The 24,364-nt window shown below is 47.0% G+C and overlaps 1 protein-coding gene across 1 annotated transcript in view; it reads left to right on the forward strand.

The window, feature by feature from the left end:
- Positions 1-23,690: 23,690 nt before the first annotated feature.
- Positions 23,691-24,364, forward strand: part of etv4 (ETS variant transcription factor 4) — a 28,690-nt gene continuing 28,016 nt past the window's right edge. Inside the window, exon 1 of the mRNA XM_037463772.2 lies at positions 23,691-23,818. The gene's annotated coding sequence lies outside the window, so the exon portion shown is untranslated. The remainder of the gene's footprint in view (positions 23,819-24,364) is intronic.

The following is a 24,364-nucleotide window of genomic DNA, read 5'->3' on the forward strand; positions in this document are numbered from 1 at the left end:
AATTTTAGAAAATAGATTCACGCGTGACGGCTGTCTGACTCTTAATAAATGACAGCCCTGTGAAAAATGTAAAATGTAAATAAATGTTCGAACTTGGACCGGAGTAGCGGAAAACATCTGTTAGCATCAGTTGCGTTTGCTGACCACATGTTAATGCTGAATTCATTTTGTAACATTTCCATCTGGCACTCGAGCAGAAAAGAAGAAAAAATAAATCGAACCAAATATTTCTGAAGAGTGTCTGCGGATTAATCCAGCCACACACAATGAGTTCAGCTCCACTTGAAAACTCACAGACTCCCCACCTCGGCGCGCCTTAACGACCCGCCGGGCCAACGCCGCGACCGCGCTCACCTGGGGGCCCGCCGCTCTGCGCGCCTGGCCCCCGTCCAAACCGGCTTCTGAGCAGAACCAGAAATCGTGAGAGCCAGATTCTTTCAATCTTTTTTCGTCCGGGACACCATGCACCCGGGCCACGAATCACCCCCCCCCCCCCCCGCTTACTCCCATTGGCCAGTCTACTTTGTGTGCATGTGTACCTGCAGGGGTGTGGGTGCTCCTGTTGCGCTTCGGGCAGGTATGTGTGTGTGTGTGTGTGTGTGGAGGAGCCTGGCGTTTGTTATTCTCTCTGCAGTCCCACTGTCTTTCATCGGGGGCCTCGTCCTGCAAGCCCACAGACTCTCGGTATACGGTTTCATAGTCTACGGGCCCCCGTCTGCTGCAGCACGTGGGTGGATGATTTCTAACACATGGGAACCTTGGGAGCCCACGCGAAAGGCTGGAACAATAGAGGACCTGTCAGTATCGGGGCACTGGGAGAGGACGAGACGGCAGGCGGTGATGATGTCAGAGTCATTCACACCCACCCACGCTTCCTCCGCCCCTTCTTGGCTCTCAGTCACCGAAAAGTGCCGAAAGGGGGGAGAAAAAAAGAAGAAAAAAAAGACTTATTGCATGATAGTTCAGACAAATCTCCCATAATCTCATTCTTGGCTCCTGCTGAACATCTGCATGAGCATGCATATGTGATTCACGAACCACTGCCCATTTGAAAGGAAAATTCAAGCTTTATTAGATATCGGATGTTATTTCAAGCTGTAGGTCAGTTCACCAAGGACTTTGATGAGGCCTAACTCTGAACACTGACTATCTAGAGGAGCAGTGGGTATTCATTAGCATAAACAGACTGTGATATTCATGATACTCTTCATTAGAACTTAAGCTTGGTATCTACATAGGAAGTGGGTCCTTTTTATTGAGTCCACCATGTTTCAAACTTCTGCCAAACACGAGATGTTCATTTAACATAACTATTTTTGGTTGGAATTTGGTTCTCTGTTGACGCGCTTAGGCAATTAGATTAAGAACAACAAATTAATTTATTGTGTAGAAATATGGTTCAATTTCAATTTTCGCAATCTTTTTTCATACGTACTTTATTTATTTTGATATAATTTGTGTTTGTATCTGTATGAAGGCCTCGGTGTATGTGTGTATGTGCCCCCCCCCCCAAGCCCCTTCCCCCCCCTCGGTGTCCAAAATCCCGCTCAAAGCCCGGAGGATTAGCCCCCTCGGAGCAGCCGTTCTCCAGCTGCGGACCTCTCGCACGCCCGGCGGATAGCGATCTGACTTCCTGTGACACCTCCGCCTCCCTGAAAAGTGAGAACCTGCCCTCCGCTGGTCCGTGGTCTTGTGCATAGTTGGCGCGTCAGTTTTATGGCGAGCACTATTCGTCAAGTCGGGCTGGGCAGGATGCGCGTTTGTGTGGCGTGAAGGTACATGTGCGCGCTGTGTCTGCAGAGCAAGGGGAGGCTTTTGTGGAGACAGCGAGCAAGGCGATGTGCAGTTACTATGAACCCCTCCTGCTTTCTGTTCTCACCCCCCCCACCTGGAACCAAAGTGCAGACACCTGGCTTCATTTCAGAAGCAACGTTGACATCTATCTTGTTTGTGTGCCAGTGTTAAAATGACGGGCAATGTGTAAAAGAGGAGGAGCATGCTCATTAAGAGAGTGTTTGGAGGTCTGGAGACGGGGGGGGTCCACTGGAGTCCGGCGAGGCCACAGCACACGCCAAGCACTGAGAGTGAGGAAAGCCATCCATCAGAGGAAAAAATAAGGAGGTGGTGGGTCGGGGGGGTGGAACACTGGGCAAAACCATAACATGCGTGTTGTGTGGCCATTGTTAGCTGGTCAGGGTCATTGTGTGTGTCGCTCGTGGCCTCCCCACCCTTCGGATTTCAGTGGGAGTCTGTGCCTTCGGACAATCCCAACCGGGGGGCCGGGGGGAGACCCGGGGGGGGGGGTGGTGGGGACCCGTGGGAACGTACGGCTTTTATGTTCCACACACCCCGACCAATGGGAAGGTCCGATTCCTACAATGTTCTGGTGGTGATTCACATTCTCCCCTTTTTTGTGAAACTCTTCTCTTTGATTTCAACTAAAATGGATTAATCATGATTTATTGGTTTTGCTAAATTTCAATCCAGTAATTTTACATCTAACCCTTATTCAAATTGTGCATTTTATTTCATTTTCGTGCATTTTATTTTCTTATTTTAGAGCATTAAAGCTGTGCATGTCCTTCAAACGGAATGACACCATAATAACAAAAAGCATGATGGACATCAGAACCTGATCAGCTGAGGGCGATGTGAGTCAAATACAAGTGTGACACTTGGTTCTGGAATAAAGCCACTGGTTGTTATGTCCGTCGGCGGGCTATGTGGACCCAATCTAAACAGCCACGGGATTACCTCTGTGTTTGTTTGACTGTTTACTCTGGTTAGGCTCACCCCCTCCGCACTGACAGAAACACGAGCCATTAGCCCATCTGTGGACACGGGTCAATGTTGACCTACCGCTCTCTAAACAGCATCCAGTGGGAATCGGACCAGAAGCAACACAAATAAGGCTAATGAGGAACCACAGTGCCTGTCTATCCTGTTCACACCCGAGTGCTGTGCACGGCACATTTGGATTTTGAGTTACTCACTATATACAAGATACAGGAATTCTAGACCAAAAAACATGAATGCACCTTAAAAAGAAATCTCTGAATTAACAATAAATAACTGTTGAAGCAATGCTGGGGATGCTGATGTTAGAATATCTGTTCTTTTTCTAAACTACGCACAATAAATGATAAGATTTAATTATCATTTATATTTTTAATTTTAGCAACTTAACTCACTTTCAATCAGGCAGATGTGTGCTTGTTAAATTGATTCTCATAAGCTGCTCCAGCCAGCTCCTAATATACTAACTCCCCCCCCTTGTCATTGCATTAACCTTTGGCACCATTACCATCACCTGACCTTACCCACCCACGAACTCACATGCTTCCCATTCCCCTAATCAGCCTACAGGTGGATACCTGCCCGTCTACACTCATCAACTGCCCCATCGAGTGGTGTCACGCTTTCTGTTCTTTCTTTGTTCACTGACTCAGACTCGAGGTTTTTTCCCAACCTGTGTTTCTGCGTGTTGGGTTCAAGCATTTAGTCGTCTAAGTGACCTCTGCCGGGCTGCTATATGGGCATATTATTTTTAATCTGCTGGTAATATGATCCAGGAAGTCAATTTTGACTAATGGATCCAGTGTTTCTCTGCAGTTTGTCATCCCCCCCAACCCCCCCCCCCCCCCCCGAACAAACTCACCTCTCTGGAAACATTTTACAGTAAAAGAATAATTTGTCTTTTTGTCGCATTGATTGCAGAGTAAACTCTTGTGAGTCACGTCACAGAGTCACCCACCAAGAATGTGACCTTAACCGGAGGCGTGCTTTCTTTACAGTCCAACCTTCTCTTTTTAAAATTTTTTTTTGGTTTTTGTCAAATCAGACGGCGCTGATGTCTGTCTGAGGGCGGCCTTAACTCCTGATCCTTTTTTTTAAAGCTACACAATCAATGCTTTGAAGAAAGTCTGTTGTGGACATGAGCTCTGTAATGAATCTGAGGAAGTCTACAGTCTAGCATGTCGACTTTGTGGCCCACGGCTTGGAGTTAATCTCCCCAGGCCTCAACACTTCCTACTGTCAGACTGCCCCGATTATTATGGCCATTTAACACCGCATCAAAAAGAGCGCCAGATACACCAGAAAGACGCTACAATGGCGGCCAGCAGCTGGTGTGAAACCACCCTCCTGTGTTCCTTTTTCCCTTAAACCCCCCCCCACTCTCCCCCCCCTGCCCCACCGAGGACAGGAACTTCCAGAGAGACCGTCCAAAAAAACTGACCGCGACACAGAGCGAAGCCCCCCCCCACCTCCCCCTCCTCGCTATACATCATCATCACCGGCTTTCTCGACCGCCTTCATCACGCCGCCCTCTTCCATCATCTGGTTTCCACCGGCGCACACCAACGTACGGAGACAGGAAAGCAACCCTCACACCGATTATGGGGGGGGGGGGGCTGGAAACCAACTTCTGCCAGGCTATCACATTTCAGCCACCCCCCCCCACCAACCCCAGCTCCCTGAGTTATTGCAACGTGGTCTCGCCTGGTCCGGCCCGGCGTTGAGCTCTGCAGTCAGCCACCTCACCACCATCGAACCCCCCCCCCCCCCCCCACACGTCTCCAACCAAACGGTGTATGCTGAGGGCTTCCGCCGCAGGTGTCTGAAACTTTCTCCTCCTCCTCCTCCTGTCAGAGCCTCTCCTCTTCACTTCCCTCGCTCCTTCTCTCGGGTGGGTCGGGGCTCCCCCCACAGATTGTTCTCATTTAGTCCGCGGGGCTCACTATCTCGCTGCAGACCTCGGAGCTTGCATGCTGTCACACACACACACACACACACACACACATCAATCCTTCTGTTGGTTTTACAAGTCTGAGCAGCTGGTTTGGCCGCTAAATCTCCGGGGATTTGAGATAGTTAAAAAGATAAAGCTTGTGGAAAGTGACAGAGGGAAAGTTCAAGGCTCGACAACAAAGGCCCGTTACAAAGGTTGGTTTTAAGGTGTGTGTGTGTGTGTGTGTGTGTGTGTGTTTTTATGGAAGTTTGAAGGAACGTGAGACCTGTTCCCACCTCCTGCCCTCTCCTTCTCCTCAGGCCTCCGTCTGTGTCCACAGTAAGTTTGGCTCAGATCTTCATGTCCACAGTGAGGGACCTAAACCCAAGAAGAAACACGGTTGCAAACCAGAACAATCTCGTCCCATAAGGAACACGTGACCCGTTCACACTGCTTCACATTTGGACAATAAGTGGCTTAAAAAAAGGCACAAACCACTGTTATGGAAAAAAAGGTCATCAGCGCGTGTGATTCATTGTGCGGGACCAGACGTCTTGGACCCCATAGAATTACCCCCCCAAAAACAGCGTTACTGCCTGTTTTCACCTGGGTTCTGTTTGTTTGTGGGTGGGACGGACAAACACAGGACTTTAGACCTCGGTTTGTGTCCCCTGTGAAAAGTCATCGTTCAGTTATTGTAATTTACACACCAAACATACTAATATGAAGCCTGAAAACTGATGTTTTGCTTTCATTTTGTTCAAACAGTAAAGTAACCGTGAAGATATTTATAGTTATCATGAAGTTGGGTTTGAAGTTCTGATTGTTAAGATGGACTCTCAGACAGCAAATGTTTTGTTTTTAGTAGACATTCATACTGCAATAAAAAAAACAGTAACACGTCAATAAAATACTAAAAAACATTATTAAAATTATTTTAATGTGCGTGCAGTTTTAAGGCCCAAATCTTAAAAAAAGAAAAAGAAAGAAGTATGTTCTGAACACCAGCTGCAGCCCCCCGAACCACCGTAAAGTCACTTAGGCCCTGTGTAATTTCCCCCCCGACACATTCAATGGAAAGTGAGAAAGTGAGAACCTGTCCAACACGGTAGCACCCCGCCCCCCCCCCACCCCACCGCCCCCCTCTCCCCCGGCCGCCCCGCTGTGTGGGAGGCCATGTTGTTTGGGTTGCGTAACTACCTCTGGTGAACCATAGCGCCGGCGGCAATAAAGCCCCCCCCCCCCCCATCCCCCACAAGAAATGGACCCGTGGTTCGTACCATCCGAGGCGTACGTGAAAGAAAGAGACCAGCAGCGAAAACACGTGGAGTCAGATCTTTATTTAAGGTAGTCAGTCCAGAGAGGAGTCAAGATGGGGGGGGGGGGTCTCTACCCCTCCTCCTCCTCCTCCACCATCATCCTTCTCTCCTCTTGAGTTGTTTTCTGAATTCCTGCCAGGAAAAGTTTAACGGCTGTGGAATTTGGAGACAGGAAAAAAGCGGCGGCTGGAAGTTTCAGAGGAAGCGAGGGATCCGCAGCGCGTCTGTTTGTGTTCTCCCACAGACGCACGCCGACGGACGCGGGCCGAGGAAGAGCGTCACGCCGCCTTCCCGAAACGGACGGCAAGGGCCTCTAGGTGTGGGGGGGGGGGGGGGGAAGAGTACACATGGACACACACACACACACGCCAGGGTTCTGCAGCTCTGGCCTCTGCGCCATCGCACACCATGTCCAACTTTCAAGGAGCCCCCCCCCCCCCCCCCCCTTCTCGCCACCGCTTCAGACGGTAGCGGGGCGACGCCCGTGGGGAAACCCGCCCCCCCCCCCCCCCCCCCCCCCAAAAAAAAACAACAGTGTTCAAAGGAGCGGGGCAGAGTTAAAACCTGAAGGCGTTCGGTTCACCCAAAGAACGATCACATTGCACATCAGATTCGGCCCTGCAGTAAAAACGCTATTTGGGGGTTTTATTTGCCCCTTTTGTGAGATAAACTGATAAAAACGTTGTCGGTAGATGTGGTTTTTGTGTGTTTGATGAAAAATAATTCATGCGCTTGATGGGTTATGGGAAAACTCAAATATGGACAAGGCAAACATTTAACTCTTGTGACACATCAGCTGCCTTCTGAATTTATATTTCTATAAAATAAATAAATGAAAGCGAGGGGTCCTTTCTGTTTGAACGTTTTTGGCCCCCCTGGCTTTGTAATCCACGGCTCTGGCTTCCCACAGGTTCCCAGACCCGTGTCACCACTTAATGGCTGCGCATCTGCCCGGCTCCCCATCCTTCACCTCACACCTCCCCGAGCCGAGCCCAGAGACAGATGGGGAGACATGGGCACAGACGGGGGGGTGGGGTGGGGGACCGCCAGGATGTCCCTGATACTGGAGACATCTGTATCTGTTACACACACACACACACAACCCAGTGGACTCACATCCTCCAAACAGAGTCAGAATTGATGGGCACACGTTTAGCTCTCATCGCCGCGTGGGAGGCTTTCAAAGGGGCGGAGCATATAAAGCGCTTTTATCGGTCCCGTTTGATGACTGTGATCCATTTAAAAAATCTAATGTTTTAAAGGGGACAGTTTTAACTAAAAGGGTAAAAGTACCACTGAGCCGAAGAAAACGCTAAAACAACTTATATAATACAACTTAATTAAATGTCCTTGGGGTTTTATACTGGAACCTGTAGTTTAAAGGATGGGGCCGAGAGGTGGTTTATTGAGTTGCATTCTGGGAGATGTAGGCTTGATGTCTTTGTCTTTATTGGCTGGTCTCATACGGCATTTGGGCCTCATTCGAGTGGCATGTCCCTTTTTTTGTTTGTCATAACTCATATAAATTATGAACAAAAACAAATATGTATACAAAAAAAGTTCAAATCTGCTCACTCACTTCACATTTAAGTAAATACACCGTGGAAATAATAAAACTGCACAAACTACGTCGTCAAAAGGTGTAATGAAGCCGTCTGCACAATGTGAGGGGGTGGGGTGGGGGGGGGGGGGGTTGCAGGGTGTTGCGTTCAACACTTTCAAAGACAAACACACCCAAAGGAGGAAATGCCCATCAACAAATGCCCCCCCCCGAAGCGTCACTTCACCTGTGGAATGGCGGCCGATGGCAGGCGTTACAGTTGTTAAATCGGTCTAAATCGTTCTGAAACACAACATTTGACACCGCGCACACACACACACACACACACACACACACACACACACACAGGCGAGAAACAAACTTTTGGCACCGGGCTCCGGGCCTCAGCAAACAGAAAAGATCTCACCTGCATCGCAGGCCTCTCCTGACAGACGGTATTCCCAGACAACGGAAAGTATTTCGGGGGCTCCTGGGTTGGGTTTTGTTGGGAGCAGCTGAAATAAAGCTGTTCCTAAATTCCATGTGCTGCTGGCAATTACGTTGCTTTCCAGGTCGAGAGCGAGTTCCCGCGTCGTCCGGGGGATCGGTTTCGATTAGCCGTCCCGTCAGGGCGCCGGAATCCACGGATAAATCTCCCAGGAAAGAAATATCTTTGCAAAGATCTGGCATATCTTTGCTAAATTAGCAGACAATAATCCTCCCCCCCCCCCCCCCCCCCCCCAAAAAAAATGCATATGGCTTACATAAACCCTCCTCATGCAGTTTATGAGATTTTAAGAGTCATTTTTAAGAGAATGTTCTTTATGGTTTGTGCTTATTACTTGTAATCAAAAAATCTGTATAGGAAATACACTCACCGGCCACTTTATTAGGTACACCTGTCCAACTGCTCGTTAACACTTAATTTCTAAGCAGCCAATCACATGGCGGCAACTCAGTGCATTTAGGCATGTAGACATTGTCAAGACAATCTCCTGCAGTTCAAACCGAGCATCAGTATGGGGAAGAAAGGTGATTTGAGTGACTTTGAACGTGGCATGATTGTTGGTGCCAGAAGGGCTGGTCTGAGTATTTCAGAAACTGCTAATCTACTGGGATTTTCACGCACAACCATCTCTAGGGTTTACAGAGAATGGTCCGAAAAAGAAAAAACATCCAGTGAGCGGCAGTTCTGTGGGCGGAAATGCCTTGTTGATGCCAGAGGTCAGAGGAGAATGGCCAGACTGGTTCGAGCTGATAGAAGGGCAACAGTGACTCAAATAACCACCCCTTACAACCAAGGTGGGCATAAGAGCATCTCTGAACGCACAGTACGTCGAACTTTGAGGCAGATGGGCTACAGCAGCAGAAGACCACACCGGGTGCCACTCCTTTCAGCTAAGAACAGGAAACTGAGGCTACAATTTGCACAAGCTCATCAAAATTGGACAATAGAAGATTGGAAAAACGTTGCCTGGTCTGATGAGTCTCGATTTCTGCTGCGACATTCGGATGGTAGGGTCAGAATTTGGCGTCTACAACATGAAAGCATGGATCCATCCTGCCTTGTATCAACGGTTCAGGCTGGTGGTGGTGGTGTCATGGTGTGGGGAATATTTTCTTGGCACTCTTTGGGCCCCTTGGTACCAATTGAGCATCGTTGCAATGCCACAGCCTACCTGAGTATTGTTGCTGACCATGTCCATCCCTTTATGACCACAATGTACCCAACTTCTGATGGCTACTTTCAGCAGGATAATGCGCCATGTCATAAAGCTGGAATCATCTCAGACTGGTTGCTTGAACATGACAATGAGTTCGCTGTACTCAAATGGCCTCCACAATCACCAGATCTCAATCCAATAGAGCATCTTTGGGATGTGGTGGAACGGGAGATTCGCATCATGGATGTGCAGCCGACAAATCTGCGGCAACTGTGTGATGCCATCATGTCAATATGGACCAAACTCCCTGAAGAATGCTTCCAGCACCTTGTTGAATCTATGCCACGAAGAATTGAGGCAGTTCTGAAGGCAAAAGGGGGTCCAACCCGTTACTAGCATGGGGTACCTAATAAAGTGGCCGGTGAGTGTATATCTATAATTGCACTGAACTTGAGTCAAAGTGTGTTTATGTAACCATTGCAGCAGATTTCATCTGCACAGCTTCGTTTTAAGTTTTACACTCACTACATCACACGTCACAGTACATCGCCCCCCCCCGACAAGAGCTTTTTATTATTCTTTGCCGAATGCTTTCTCGCTGCATGCGTTTTAAAGAACATGTTAGAGAGTCATAAATCTGCAGTGTTTTTTAAAGTCTCCCATGAACTGCTGAACCACAAGGAGCCAAAGTATGTGTGTGTGTGTGTGTGTGTGTGCCACACAGGTTTAGGGAAGCGGCGAGTAGCAGGGGAGGGGGGGCGTTTCTTGACGTTTGAACGTGAGGATGCTTCGTCCTTCACCCTGATGACTTTTTTTACACACAAGTCATGACATATATGGACGCCTTTTTTCTTCTTCTTCTTCTTCGTGGTGATGCAGGCAAAGGCCTGACGGATCTCGTGAGTCGCTATACCTGCAGAGGGGGGGGGTTCCCCCGCCGACCCGCCTCGCGGCAGCGGGGTGGAACAGCGGCTGGGCCTGTTTACTCAGCTGTGGCCCTCCCCAGGTCCGAGGAAAGAGAGGATGTGTTCGGGGGGGCCTCATTAATCATGACTGCTTCGGGAAGAGATAAACAGGCCCGGGCCCAGCAGGGATGCTGCAGCTCCTGCAGCTAGCAGGAGGGGGTTGGGGGAGAAGGTGGAGGGAAAGGAGGAGGTGTGGTGGGGGGGGGTTGTGTGGAAAGGCCAGCGGGGCGCGAGGAGAGGTGGACTCGCGCCCCGGGGGGATACAGCATAACACTTGCTCCTTGGTTCCACATCCGCACGGCTGCACGCGCTTGTAAATCCGCATTCTTTGGGAGGGGAGGAAAGCCCACCGATCACCACCTGCCTCTCCTCTCCACGGCCTCTGTGCGTGTCGCACACATCTCCTGCACAACGTTTCATCCGTCTGCACAAAAGGCTCCAATCGGTTTGAGGGACCCGACAGACGCAATAAAGCCGAGGGTTTGTTTCGGGACTCCCTCCAAATGGGTTTTTAAGATATTGCATTTCTCTGTTTATTCGAGTCTATTTCTGAATTATAGTGTGGGTTCCGTGTGCTCGTGTGTGTGTGTGTGTGTGTGTGTGTGTGTGTGTGTGTGTGTGTGCGCGCGTGTCCCGGGCCTTGCGCGCTGATTGGTCTTGATGGGCTCGGAAAAGTGACATCATTACCCGAGTGTCTGGATTTCCACCCGGCGGTCCAACGAGTGGGCAAGATTGAAATACGGGACGCGGCGAAGGAGGCGGAGGACGGATCCGTGAGGCACCAGGTACCTGTCGCCATGACGACTCCATCAGCAGCTGCACTGCCAGCAGGACTCATGCACTCGAGGATGTTTCTTTAAAAAAAAAAAAAAAAAGAGAAATATAACGTAACTTTTTTTTTGCTCTCAGCCGAATGTCCTGATGTGACGGCATCACGTTTGAATAGATGAAAGCATGACATGACGCTGGTGATCTTTGTGATCACAACTTTTGGTTCATAGATTATAATCTGCTGCTCTGTGATGAACATCTGGAGTCAAAACTTAAAAGGTCTTTTTGCACCTGAAAAATATACTTCTGTTTATCTAATTGTAGGTCTGCTATTTAATATTCTCTTTTTCTCTTTTTTCAAGTCTCTCTGTGTTGATTTGTGTTTGAACTTATTTAATTCAGCCTTCATTCAGCAAGTTTGTCCCATTAATATTAAAGATCTCTTCTCCAAGGGATACAAAAACCAGAATACTATCAACTTAGTTTTATTAATTTGATCAAAAATGAACATAAAATCACAAAGAAATGAATGGCATTAATTTGGGAACAACAAAACCCCAAAAGGTCCTGCAAACAAAGACTAACATGTAAATTATTTAAATTTAACAGAAATGGTAAAAATTAAAGCGCGTTAATCAACCGCCCTGTTCAAATAAACGTGTCATGTCTCTATTTACCAGGAAATGCATTTCCCTTCAAAGGCCTCAATAAAACAGATGAATAATAGATGTAACACATCACAGGTCAACACTAATCCACCGTGTTTTATACTCACTGGTGCAACGACTTAACAGAATAACTAACGTGTCTCTGTTCTGATGGTTATTAACGGGCCTCCTTTGCAGGTTTGACATGATGACGAACAAGGAATTATATTTTCTAGTGTTTATTATTTATTATAAAATGCTTTAATAGCTGGATTGTTGACGTTTGAGGGCCGTATTTGTCCGTGTGTTGCTTTAAACTACGACTTCACGTCTGAACTGATCGCAACTAATCACAACTTTACACATCCTTTAGGTCACGTTTGTTCTTTAATAGTGTTTTCTGAGATAGTGAATCGTTATCTTTTTTTTTTTTTATAACATTAGGGCTTCCCATGATACTCGGTGGGTTCAGAGCTGAATCTCACCTTGGAGACAGCTGGTGATTGGCGCCGGCTGGTGGTCAGTGACGCTCCGCTCCACAACACAAACGGGTGAAGTGACTGGGATTCTGAGACTGACAGAAAAGTTCGAAACAATATTTTTCAAAACACAGGCGTTTCTAATTTATCATCATGTTAATTTTAATTCATTAAATTACTTAGAAGACACTTCACCTCGTCGCTTTAGACAGGAACTATTATTTATTTGTTTTGGATACTTAAATCTAATTTAGCTGTTAACACAACAAGCACAATTTTGAAAACTTTAACCTGTATTTTTACATTTAACTTATAAATGTATTAATAGAGGAGCGTCCAATTGATCGACCTTTGCTCCAAACGTTGGCATCAATTAAAGTGTGCTGCTCTACCAGAAGTGACCTCACGATGGCGTCTGTGACTAAGACACTGCAGAGGGGTCTCTTCTGTACTTGGTTGGGTAGGAGCACTGAAGACATTTTGAAATGCACTTATTTCTTAATAGTTGGCCCCTCTCGGTCCTGGTTCTCGTTCTCCTGCTGCCTCCCGTCCCTCAAGGGTCTCCAGCAGCGTGGTGTCCATGTTGGCTCCCGGCTCAGGAGAAGCTCTGCTGGTGGAGGAGGAGAAGGAGACGGAGACGGTGCTCCTTCACCCTCTGGAGCTGCTACAGCAGGTCCAAAGCTGCGGTGAAGCCGGATCCGGGTCTGGTCCACGGGGAACTGGTCTCTGCTGGAGGATCCGGGTCTGGTCCACGGGGAACTGGTCTCTGCTGGAGGCCCTGGTGGAGTCTGAGCTGAAGGTGCTGCATGGTGCCATCTGGTTTCATCAGGATCTTACCCGGAGCAGTAGAGAGGCAGAATCTTCTCTCTGATGGTCTCACACATGGAGACATCAGTATTAAACTGAGACTTTTTTATAACCCTAAAATACAAATTGGAGATGACATTCCACATCACAGATAAAGTCAAGTAAAACTCTTGGCTACTTTATTGAGTTGCATTCAATGCTTTCTGAATCAAGTCTTTCTATCTTTCTCACACAATCAATCGCCGCATGAAACTAGACTCCCAGTCCGATCAAACAGCTCCTCTAAAGATCTTAAATAACAAGCGGCTGGGTGACCTACCTACTTGTGATTGCGCAACGGCACGTAACCGAATATCGCAGGGAAAATGTTTTCACTGAATCCGACCCACCCGTATCAGATGTGTTCTGTGTCATAATGTGGATTTAATAGCTTCAGGGAAGAGGCAAGTTATTTTTTCTTTTTTTTTTTGTTGCTGCTGTAAGCTGGATTTCAGCATTTATTTGTATAGATAACTGCAAGGTATTGTGTGTGTTTTCATTAGGGAGCAGGCTTCTGTATGTTTGAGTGGCACGTTCATTACCCTCCAGCTGGAATGCATGTATTATGTATCATATGTGTCTTAACAAGAGTCTGCTCCAGCCTCCTTAGACCTTCTAGCGTCAGCGTGCTGATGGAGGTTTGATGTTTACCGCGCTCACAAGTCTCTCAGCATCCGGCGGTTAGCTCTGTGAAAAGAGCACACTTTATTCTGACTCTTGGATTTGGCCAAAAAAACAAAAGCGCTGGATCAGCTTCTCAATTCGTCCCGAGGACAACACCAAATTGGAAAGTATTCAATAGTATTCAATAGTAATAGTACTATTCAATAGTTTTTTTTCAACCTTACAGACACTGACGCCTCTAATGTTTTTCAAACTTTTCAAAAAAATACCACTTTATGCCTTTTTGAAACAGCAAAATAGTTGTAGATTTTTTTTTTACTATACCTCCACAAACATGAAAAAGCGTGAGATTTGAAAGAGGAACATTCAACAGGGGAATGATGGATAAAATGGAACAATGTTACACAGTAATGAGAATACAGGAAAGTAAACGTTCATCTAAACGATTCCCAGAGTCCACCCAGCGCGTGAAGGAGGTTTGTAGGAAATGGAGAGAACAGCTTCAAATTTCCTCTCTTGCAAACCGATACGGGGACAAACAGGAAAATTTGCTTTTGATTTAATTGAATTGATTTCGCTAGTTTAAGATCCGGCACCAAATGACACGACCAGAAAGCTGAACGTTTCCGCTCTAAAACACAAACCACTGCAATCCTTTCACAACTTTTCTTATCTCTGGTCTTTATTTGAACATTTGGTATTGACGTAATCCCCAAGGAACAGAGACTATGTGTGTGTAGTGTTACTGTAAAGTGGTGATATTTGTAACCAGGGCCGGGTCTAGGCAGGGGCAAGAGGGGGCCTGGCATTTGAGACCACAGTACTTTACAATGCCCCCTCAAGATTTGTGGCTGCCCCCTCACACATGCCTGTCTAGACCCGGCCCTGTTTGTAACTACATCTTAACTGGACCTTTTTTTTTTTTTTTTTTTTGGAATACATTTTTGAAGTCACCCTCCCATCGCTGCATCTCAACCACATCTCCCACGAGGGACACGCGACACACCTGCACAGAATCCTCCCGTTTGATGCGCATGTGACAGGAATGCGTGGGAACCTCTTTCAGCCGAAGCCACGAACACAACACTGACAACCGAAGGTCCGGATCAGCTCAGCTGCCAAAGAAAGAAAACCGGTTTTGAAACTGTTGTTAATTAATGACATCAGCTGACGAGACGTTACGTCTCGTGAGGCACGCTGAGGTAAAAAGGTTCATCCAGCGAGCATTCTCCCCCCCCCCACCCCCCCACCCCTGTTTAACCGCTGAGGTGATCACTGGGTATCGTTTCCTCTGGCCGTAGAAACCCATTTTCTGGGTCAGTGGACCCCCACAAAAGGCACTGATTGAGTCTTAAAGGGGGCTCCTTGGGGGCATACGCTCGCCCCCCCCCCCACCTCGTACCCTGAGACAATGAGCCCAACGGCAGCCGGAGCAGAGCGGCGACGCCCTGGCGACGTTTCGGGGGGGAAGTGTCGCAACAACCGGGAAACAATGGAGGGCCTTCGGTCAACAACGCGTCTCAGACGGGCCTCGCGGTCCAAAGGTTGGAGGAAAGGACGCCCCGCTTTGAATCTTATTTAAAGTCAAGGAGTGTTCATTCATTTAAAAGAAAGCTTTCTTTTTTTTGTGGTCAACAAGCCAGACCTGTGTTTTAAATATTAAAAAAAAAACATTAAATTAAAATAAATGGATGAGAATAGAATAAAAGGTTGTTCATTTAACGGCTAATTCTTTGGGCTAAATTCTAATGCTAACATTTGAATCTTTACCATGTTGGTCCACATGCTGAAACATTTGGTCATAAATCAAAGTAAACGACAAATGAAAATGTTTAACCTGATTAATCCTGAAAGTAATATGAATACGTCAGCAAAGAATGTTACTATTTAACTGGATACTTGATCAATTTGACCTGCTGGTGAAACAAAAAGTGCGAAGTCTTTCAAATTCATCCTCTGGGGCCATAAATATATGAAAGAAATGTAACAGTGAACCAGTGATTCACCACAAACCAGGCTGGTTCTATGCAATCATCTGTAATGAATGCTTTATTTATTGTATCCTTTTATTGTGCGTTTCCGCTTCATCTGCTCATCATCGGGCCTCAGAACAGCTCATGCGAGGCCTCGGTGATGGAGAAGGAGGGGGGGGGGAGGGGGAGGGGGAGGAGGAGGAGGGGGGGATCCGTTGCTCCCTGTGTAACGAGATTCCCAGCTAATCAGTGACTTTCCTGCCTTATCTGGGCCATCAGGACAGTCGGGAGGCCGAGTAACCCAGGACGAGCTGATGTCATGCTGAGATGGGTAAAAGGGTGAAGGAGAGATGTGTGTGTGTGATCCTGTTTGTTTGAGGGGACCGTTGTGCGTGTTGTGTTTCATGTTGTTTGTGACATGGTGCTCTCTGAGGTGTACGGTGCCTGTGCATCGCTCCTTTCTGCTCCAGCAGGAGTACGTCAGTCACTACACGAGACTCTTACATTTACATACGTGTGTCCTGTGTGTGTGTGTGTGTGTGTGTGTTCTTTGCAACGAAGGAACTTAACTGTACATGTGAAATGAGACCAGTAAGGGATCTTTGCTGTGGATGTCGGTCAGAACAACGTCACCATTTCACAAAGAAACCAAAACAAAGACGTTCAGAAATAAAGTCATGTGTAATAATGTGAAATTACCTTATTTTGAAAGAACAAAAATTGAGACTAGGAGAAATACTCTTTTTGTTCAAAACACATGATTCTCACATGTGGTTTTCTCCGTGGATGAAAATAGGTCCCAGTATATATGTTTACACATCTTGTTTGTATTGCGTCTCTATACTGAACACAGAGTGCAGACACAAATATTAGGAATAAAAGGAAAGAAGAGCCAGACTTTCAGACGGGCTGATGCTATTAAAAGCAGACAGACAGGTCGATAGACAGGCGAGCAGGCAGACAGCTCCCTGATTGCCACAGGAGGTGTCCCTTACACCCCCCCCCCCCCCCACTCCGCAGTCAATGGGAAAACCGATCTCACCCCTTTTCAGACGCCGCTGACTTCATCCCCCTGGTGTGAAGAGCGCTGACATCAGAGCAGCTCCTTCACAGCATCATTTAGGTTCTTCTGTTGTTGGTCAGTTATGTATTAAAAGGTTAGGATACAATCAGCAATTGGTGAAATCTGGAAACACAGCGTGGAAAAGACGTCGCTCGCACTCAGTTTCCTGTCAGTGGTGTCGGGTTCAATTCCTAATAAAACCGGAGTTTCCTGTTAAATAACGTGAGGTGTCTTTGCCTCAGTTGGCTTGTGTTGATAAATACACGGGTGTCTTTCTTTAGAAAACACTTTACAAGTTAGAAACACATTCCAAGGAACCGTTTCACTACTCCAAAGTAAATGTATAAATGTGTCGTAAACACACAGAACTTGTTGTTTATATTAATGTAGGACACACACACCCCCAATCCCCCCAATGTTAACACGTTTAAAGGACTTTTGGATTTGGACCTTTTAGAGATTTGAGGTTCTCACAGCACAAACATGGTGGCTTTACAAAATATGATTGATGTAGATTAAAGTATATGTAAAGGATCGGGGGAACATTCGACCACACCGTAAATGCGTCTTTTCATTAAAGCTACCACCAGGAGCTTTCATTCATGTGGATTCTGGCGCCCCCCTGTGGACACCGTGGTATTGTTTCCGCAGAGCTTTGAAGTTTTACTGCAGCAGTGATCCAACATTCCTGGTTCTGCCTCTCCCTCCGGTACCGGAACACTTCCCCTCCCACCCCCCCAACCCCCCGCCCCCCTTCGGGGTGTTTATTTCTTCGTTCTCAAAGCCAAAGCTCGTCGCTTGGTCCTCCGTCCAGGCTGCTGTGACCCTCAGCTGTGCACACCTCATACCGAGGTGTCAGGAACACGCAAACTACCATAAACCTAGTGCTAATAATCCCTGACTGTCTGTCAAAGGATGCCATTCATTGGGTGCACGTCACAGAGATCCACCTCACGCCAACAACCCTTAGACCGCCTCATTTTTGTCATGAACCCCGTGGTGCAGAACTCCTGGTGCCTCGGGTCGCCACGTCAGGGAGAAGGTGGACAGTAAAAACTGAACGGGAAGGTTCCAGCGGAACTTTGAACCCGATATTTATGGTTCCCAGAGGATAAATGACGTAGGTGATTTTTATCTGATGATGTGAAAAACCATGACAAACTTAAAAAAAAAAAAAAAAAAACATTTCTTCGTAAACCAAAAAAAGAAGAAAAGCTCCTTTGAGATGACCTTATAAAGCCCTTAAGGAGAGTTTATCTGTGACCTTCACGTCCTATTCAATTCTGCGACACCCATGGTCGGACGTCTGGGGTCAGTGACCTCGTGTTATCGTGTCTCCTGGTACCGGACGAAACCCAAAATCAAACACACCCGCCCACTGGCTGCGGGCCTCCTGACCCCCGCGTGTGTTGACTCGATGGAAGGATCCGGAGGGCTTTGTTTACGCCACAGAGTTTACGAGGATTGAGACTCCTTACATACAACTAAATTGGAAATGTCTTGTGAAAATACTGAGAATACGGGATTGCTAAACTATGTCCCTTTATGTTGAATTCATAAGAGACGTCTTTCAATGGTCAACATGCCAAACAGTCCCAGCATCTACAGATCCTTTGACGCCACAGAGGCGGTTTTGACGAAGCTGCTTTTTTCCCCTTTTGCCTGGACACATAAACCAGCTGCATCACTATGAATGACATAACATGGGATTTTTTTTTTCATCCCCCCCCCCTCCCTCCCCAAACCACAAATTAACATGCAAATGAAGTGGAAAACGGGATATAAATGGAAATGTGGGTGAAGAGGCGGGCTGGGGGGGGGGGGGGGGGGCAACAATAGGAGGGTTTGCACAGAACCAGCGTTATGTGGGCATGGAGCATCAACAAGGCTCCTCTGTGTCTCCTCCAAAGTCATCCTGCTCTTAGAACAAAACAATGTCTCCCACAACACTCACTGGTCTCCACCATGTGCCTCTGGCTGGGCTGAGAGTGAATGAGGGCGTATTTGCATGCGTCAACTCCAACGTCAACTCTTTCCCTTCCTGACTCTTGGAATCTAAACTTTATTTTACTGCTTTCTCAATGTAGTTGTGTAGATTTCTTCTAATTTCTCCAGCTCATGACGGTATTTTCTTATTCATAAAGTGATACAAAGAGGCATCTAAAACTCTTAAAAACCTTTGACGGTACCAGATTTTAAATGCTAAGTAGCAGGTATTTAACGAGATCCGGCCTCATATTTATGTAAGTAATCAACTGGGCAAGTTCCTTGGTGTAATCTACTACTTTAGAAGTACATTCGTATCATTGCCATTACATCCCATTTTAGGAAGGAAAACTGAAATTGAAATTATCTTATTAATTACCACATCCATATGTTTCTACCTCCGAGCCATTGAGCTCCTTAAAAAACACATCAGTCAGCAACACTGTAAAAAAATAACAAGTCACTTGTCATCCGTTAGAGAGAAAAAGTTAAAGAATAAAGAATGAAACTGAACCATGTCGAGCATGCGCCTGCGTTCTGATATTTCTCTCAGACTCAGCTTTGTGCTGCGCGTCTAGCAGCTCAGCTGGAGCGGTGCAGCTGCATGGCAGCTACACTTCTCTTTGGGGGTCCCCCCCCCCCCCCCCCAAAAAAAACCCACCCTTATAAATACTATTGTGCTCACCTGATTGATCTTTCCCCGGGCCCGGAGCGGGCCAGACAGGCAGACGTTGGGATGGGAAAAAAACAAACAAGCGAGCCAGTGTCTGCTTGGAGGAGGCTGGGCCGCAGGTGGCTAAGGAGGCACGCTCGGGTTGGCGCGCTGCCCCCCCCCCCCCCCCCCCCCCACACCCCTCCATCAGATGCCAACAGTGACATTTCCTGACTATGGCTATACACAAGCAGGCAGCCCAGCAACGGCGCCGCGTCCCGGGGGAATGGAGGACACGGGCGGGGTGGAGGTTTACAGCACACATGTGCAGCAGGAGGTGGGGGGGGGGTGGGGGGGTGCGCATGGGAGCGTAGGCATTAAAACGCGACGCACTTTTATCATAAACCCACAAATAAAGATTCTCTTGAATGTTCTCGCACAAACACACACTCATCGGTCGCGTGGAGCAGCCACATCGGAGTCTGTCTGACTGAGCATCACTTCCAGGGGGGGTGGGGGTGATGTGAGGGTCCAAACCCTGCAACGTCAGGAGGAGGACATCCTTATCCTGTAACATCTAAGCTCCAACAGAAAGACAGGTAAAGACAACATGACTCACTTTTGAGACTTTTGGGTGTTTAAAACTCCCCATTTTCAAAACCGAGGCACCGACCTCCAGTTATGAAACGTGGAGCCGATGCTGTGGTTTGGGCCTTAACCGCAGAGACGTCACACATTGGTTTGAGTTTATGGTCTCAATCTAGTTTCAAAGTCTTTTTCAATAGAGCAAGATGATCATTTAGATCATCTGCTCCACAGGCAGGGTGTGCTTTAGGGCGGGGCTTCCCCTGTGATGGACAGGTTTCTATCAGAAACAGCGTTTACACATATTAGTCCAAATAAGGTCACTCCTGTTCACTGGTTGTATAAAAAAAACATGGCCACAGGAAAAAAGCCTAAGGCTCAAGACCGATGTGTGTCAATAGGACTGACTACGTCTTATATACAAACTATAGTACTGATTTGTGTTGGAAGAGCGACCTGATATACAGTAATTTAGTAAGACCTTCCAGGAAGGTTAAAAAAATCCAGTGTGACCTTTTTAAGAGGAAGAGGAAAAAAAGCCATGCGACAAACGTGGCTGGTTCTGTTTGGTCTGGAGTTACCTTCCGTTGTGTATTGTTTGGAATAATTCTCCTGGATGTAAATCTGGTGCTTTCGCACAAGCAGGACACAGAGCAGGCCTAAAAGGAGGGGCGGGGGGGGGGGGGGGGGGTCAAGATTTGGCAACGTGGCATAGCGAGGATGTGAGATGAATCAGGAAACTTGCACGGATTATGTTTGGTTTCTGTGGACAAACCCGGAGAACACGCGAGCAACTATCAAGGCCATGAGAAGAACACACACACACACACACACACACACGTGCACACACGGGCGCGCACAGGCTGCCCTGCGTTTCACACGATGGGTGTTTGCACTAGGAATCATTTTTCAGTTGGCGTGGCACGTGAGAGAGGCCGGTCATACTCGGAAGCGCGATCCACACTCCAAACAACCCGGGGTTCCCTGACGGCCTCCTGAGCCTGTGAGTAAGTCCTGTTTGTTCTAACGCACACAATGAGGGCCCCGCCCCCCCACTCCCCCCAGCCCCCACCCCCCCCACCCATCCACACCCGAGTTCCTGTTTTATCTCTTTTGTTTTAACGTGTCGGGACTTTGGGGAGACTCGCGGCTCTCAACGTGGCAGCGGCCCACTGCTAACAGTGCTAACAGTGCTAACATTGCTAACAGCGCTAACGGCGCTAACAGTGCAAACTACAGCAAAGGGGCTGAAAAGAGGAGAGAATGAGCCGGCTATGTCAACAAAAGAAAAGAGAAGATCTTCTAACCACAGAGACACACATTTCAATGCTCTGAATGCCAAATATCGAGCCTTTAAAATATGAATTAATGCTGCTAGGAACAATTGGGATAAGAAATGATCCTGTGAATATTTAGACTATATGAGAAAACATTCTCTCATACTCACTTATACTAATACAAAGTCACAGTTAGACAACTAAATGATTAGAAAATGTTTTATTGGGGTTAACATCTATTCAATGTATGTTTTAATTTCTGATTCATGACTTAAAACATTTTCACACACACAAAATTTAACTGGACACCCTACATGTGAAGAGAATTTGATATGATCAAAAGTGTTTAATTCAACAAGGATTTGGTCTACCGTGTGTTAAAGTCAACATGAATAAAAACCCTAAATAAATCGTGGAGACAAAAATGATTTGAGTTGCAAAATACCTTTGAATAGTGCATTGAGCTTTGAGTACGTAACGTCCTTGTTGTACCAATTATCTCTATACTTCTTATCAATCACCATCGGCCTTATCGGAGCGCTGAGGGAGGGGCAGCGGGGGGGTGGGCAGAGCAGGAAAGCCGGAGAGTTGTTGTTGACCTCTAGCCCACCCCTGCAAAGACGGTGTCTTTCTCCGTCCCTCCTCATCCTCGTCTTCTTTGCTCTCTCCGTTCCTTCTTCCTTTCAAGCGCCTCTCTTGAACCCATCTCACTCCGTCCGTCCATATACCACCACTTGTTTCGACACGTCTCCCCCTCCCCCCCTCTGGATAACTAGAACAGCTGAGGCTATAATAACATTTCAGCCATCCATCAAGCACAGCCAGCTTTGATCAATAAGCACTTTGAGTCCACTCCACAGCACCACTCTGAAGTCAAAATGTCTCCCCTCTGTCTCTGTCAGTACTTATCTCTCTGCTGACAAAGCTATATTAGACTCAGGGGTAGGTGAGTATTTCACAATGCATTTCAGCACAGCGTGTGTGTGTGTGTGTGTGTTGTAAGCAGAATACACAGAGGTGATCGATGGCAACCGACTGTGTTCTTTGCTATTTCAATTCACCCTGAAGGATCCGGAGACGCTGTAGATCCTGAGACTGTATCAATGGGGAATTCATCACATGGTGTTTCTGACACTCGTGTGCTTTCCACACACGACGCATCTTGCTTTTAGAGTAAATGAGCGAAAACCAAGCAAGGTTTTTTTTTTATAGAAATGTATTTCATTCACTTGGATTTGTCTCTTACACCTGATAAGTAAAATTCAAATGGTGACATGACGGAACAAAGAAGGAGAAGGCGTTCTTAGAAGAAAATGGGGAATTTCGAGTGCGAAACGCTCACATGCTTTGATGTCACGTGTTTGGTTTTTTTTCTCACATGTGCAGAAATGGGCTAACTACCCACACAATAATGCTGAATCATGCTGCAATTTGGGGAAAAATCATGTTGTAGACATTAATTTAAAGGATTTTCGGAGGTTTGGAGAGGTAAATTGATCCAACTTAAAAACAATGGTCCGATCTGTAAGCAATGATGTTAGCATGGTTTAGCTTAATGTCTGCTAACATTCATTACCTGCTACCCGTCTTCTTTGGGCCTCGTGGGGCCTCAGGCTGTACGTAGCACAGCTTATGTAACATTTAAAGCCCTTTGTGCTCATCTAAAGGTGCATCTAAATATCATGAAGCAGGAAATAGCATGTGCAGTACCACCTGTTAGGGACATTGGATAGATATCGCCAGGGGAGAGGGGGGAGGAAGAGGAATGCTCTTGAACTGCTCGTTGTCTGTTCGTTTCTGAACCTCGTTCACCCCTGAACTCTCAAACCCGAATGCCGCCAGAACTTTATTTCCCATCTCCCGACTGAAAAATCTATCTTCTTTTTTATTTTTTTATTTCTTCAAACAGCTTTTGTGGCTCCAGTTTGGCAGTTTAGTTTCAATGAGCAGCAAAGCTTTCTCACCATACTGTTTACCAAGCTTCCAGAGGAGAGCTTTAAATCCTGTGGTCTTTATGAGGCGTACACTTCAAACCACAAGAATGTGAGAACGAAAGGTCCCTGAACTGATCTACGTCCGGTTTTTATGCTCATTTTAATGCACGCGGCTCCAGCAGAGGTGGTGCCACTTCTTCTCGGCTGGCTCTGATCTTTTCTTGCCAGAGGTGGAAGGGTAAAAAACATGAAATGAAGCAAACAAAGTCAAGTAGTTTGAGTTTGTTGCCGGGAGAGAAAGAAGGAAAAAAACATGTCAGGGCTTTCGTGCACGGACAGGTTTTTATGAATGGGAAGTTTTATGTTTTTTTTTTCTTTCTAACTTTCCCTCTCTCTTTTTGTGAATGAAAAACAACTGGAAAATCCAGTACAAAAAGCCCCGCAGACCGCCGGCAGACGATTGGCTGCCGCGGCGCAAGCTCCGCCCACGGTTGCTAGGACCCCGACTGGCGGAGTCTTCTGATTGGCTCGCGCTGGGGGAACGGGGCTTCATTCATAAGTCAGTAGTGTGTTCAACCGGACAAAAGACAAGGAATCCGAGCCCCTGAAAGAGGAAACGCACCAATCACGAGGCTCGTCTGGCGAGCAAAGTCGGCCCCCATTATCCCCCAAATCGTGTCTGATTGCGAAATGACGCGCAGCTGGCGCGCACGAGCCACCTCGCCTCGACATGAAAGGTGTTTAAACGCACTCCACTCGCTGTTGTAAGTTATATTCGTTCGAAATAGTTTTGATTTCTTGCTTTGATTCCACTAAAACACGCACACACACACACACACACGCGCACACGCGCACACCCGCTACATCTGTTTCCCGTCACAGCTTCAGACACTGGAGCCGTGGCAATCTGGGCAGACGTGGCAAAAAGCCCGAGAAAACAGGCTCCTAAATAACACTTAGAACGCATGTACGCCGTGGACATGTTTTTTTTTAATTTTCTTTAGAGCACTTACGACACAAATAGACCGGACAAAACTTGCTTTGAAAAAAAAAAAAAAGGCTACTAATTATTTGTTTTTAAATTGTGGAGAAAGCGCTGCTTGAGCTGTAAAAATTAACTTTACCTTCACGTAAGGTGACGTGCTGTCCGTCGCGCACACACACACACACACACACACGTACACAAAAAAAGAGGGCTGCAGCCCGCTGGGCAATCACTCGCCATCACTTCCCCTCGGCATTTTTTTTTTTTTTTTTTTGTGAATGGAGCTCATTATGCATGCAGCCTCCACGCAGCTCCATTCACAAGC

The sequence above is a fragment of the Pungitius pungitius genome, chromosome 21, assembly GCF_949316345.1.
Source record: "Pungitius pungitius chromosome 21, fPunPun2.1, whole genome shotgun sequence".
NCBI classification, from domain to species: Eukaryota; Metazoa; Chordata; class Actinopteri; order Perciformes; family Gasterosteidae; genus Pungitius; species Pungitius pungitius.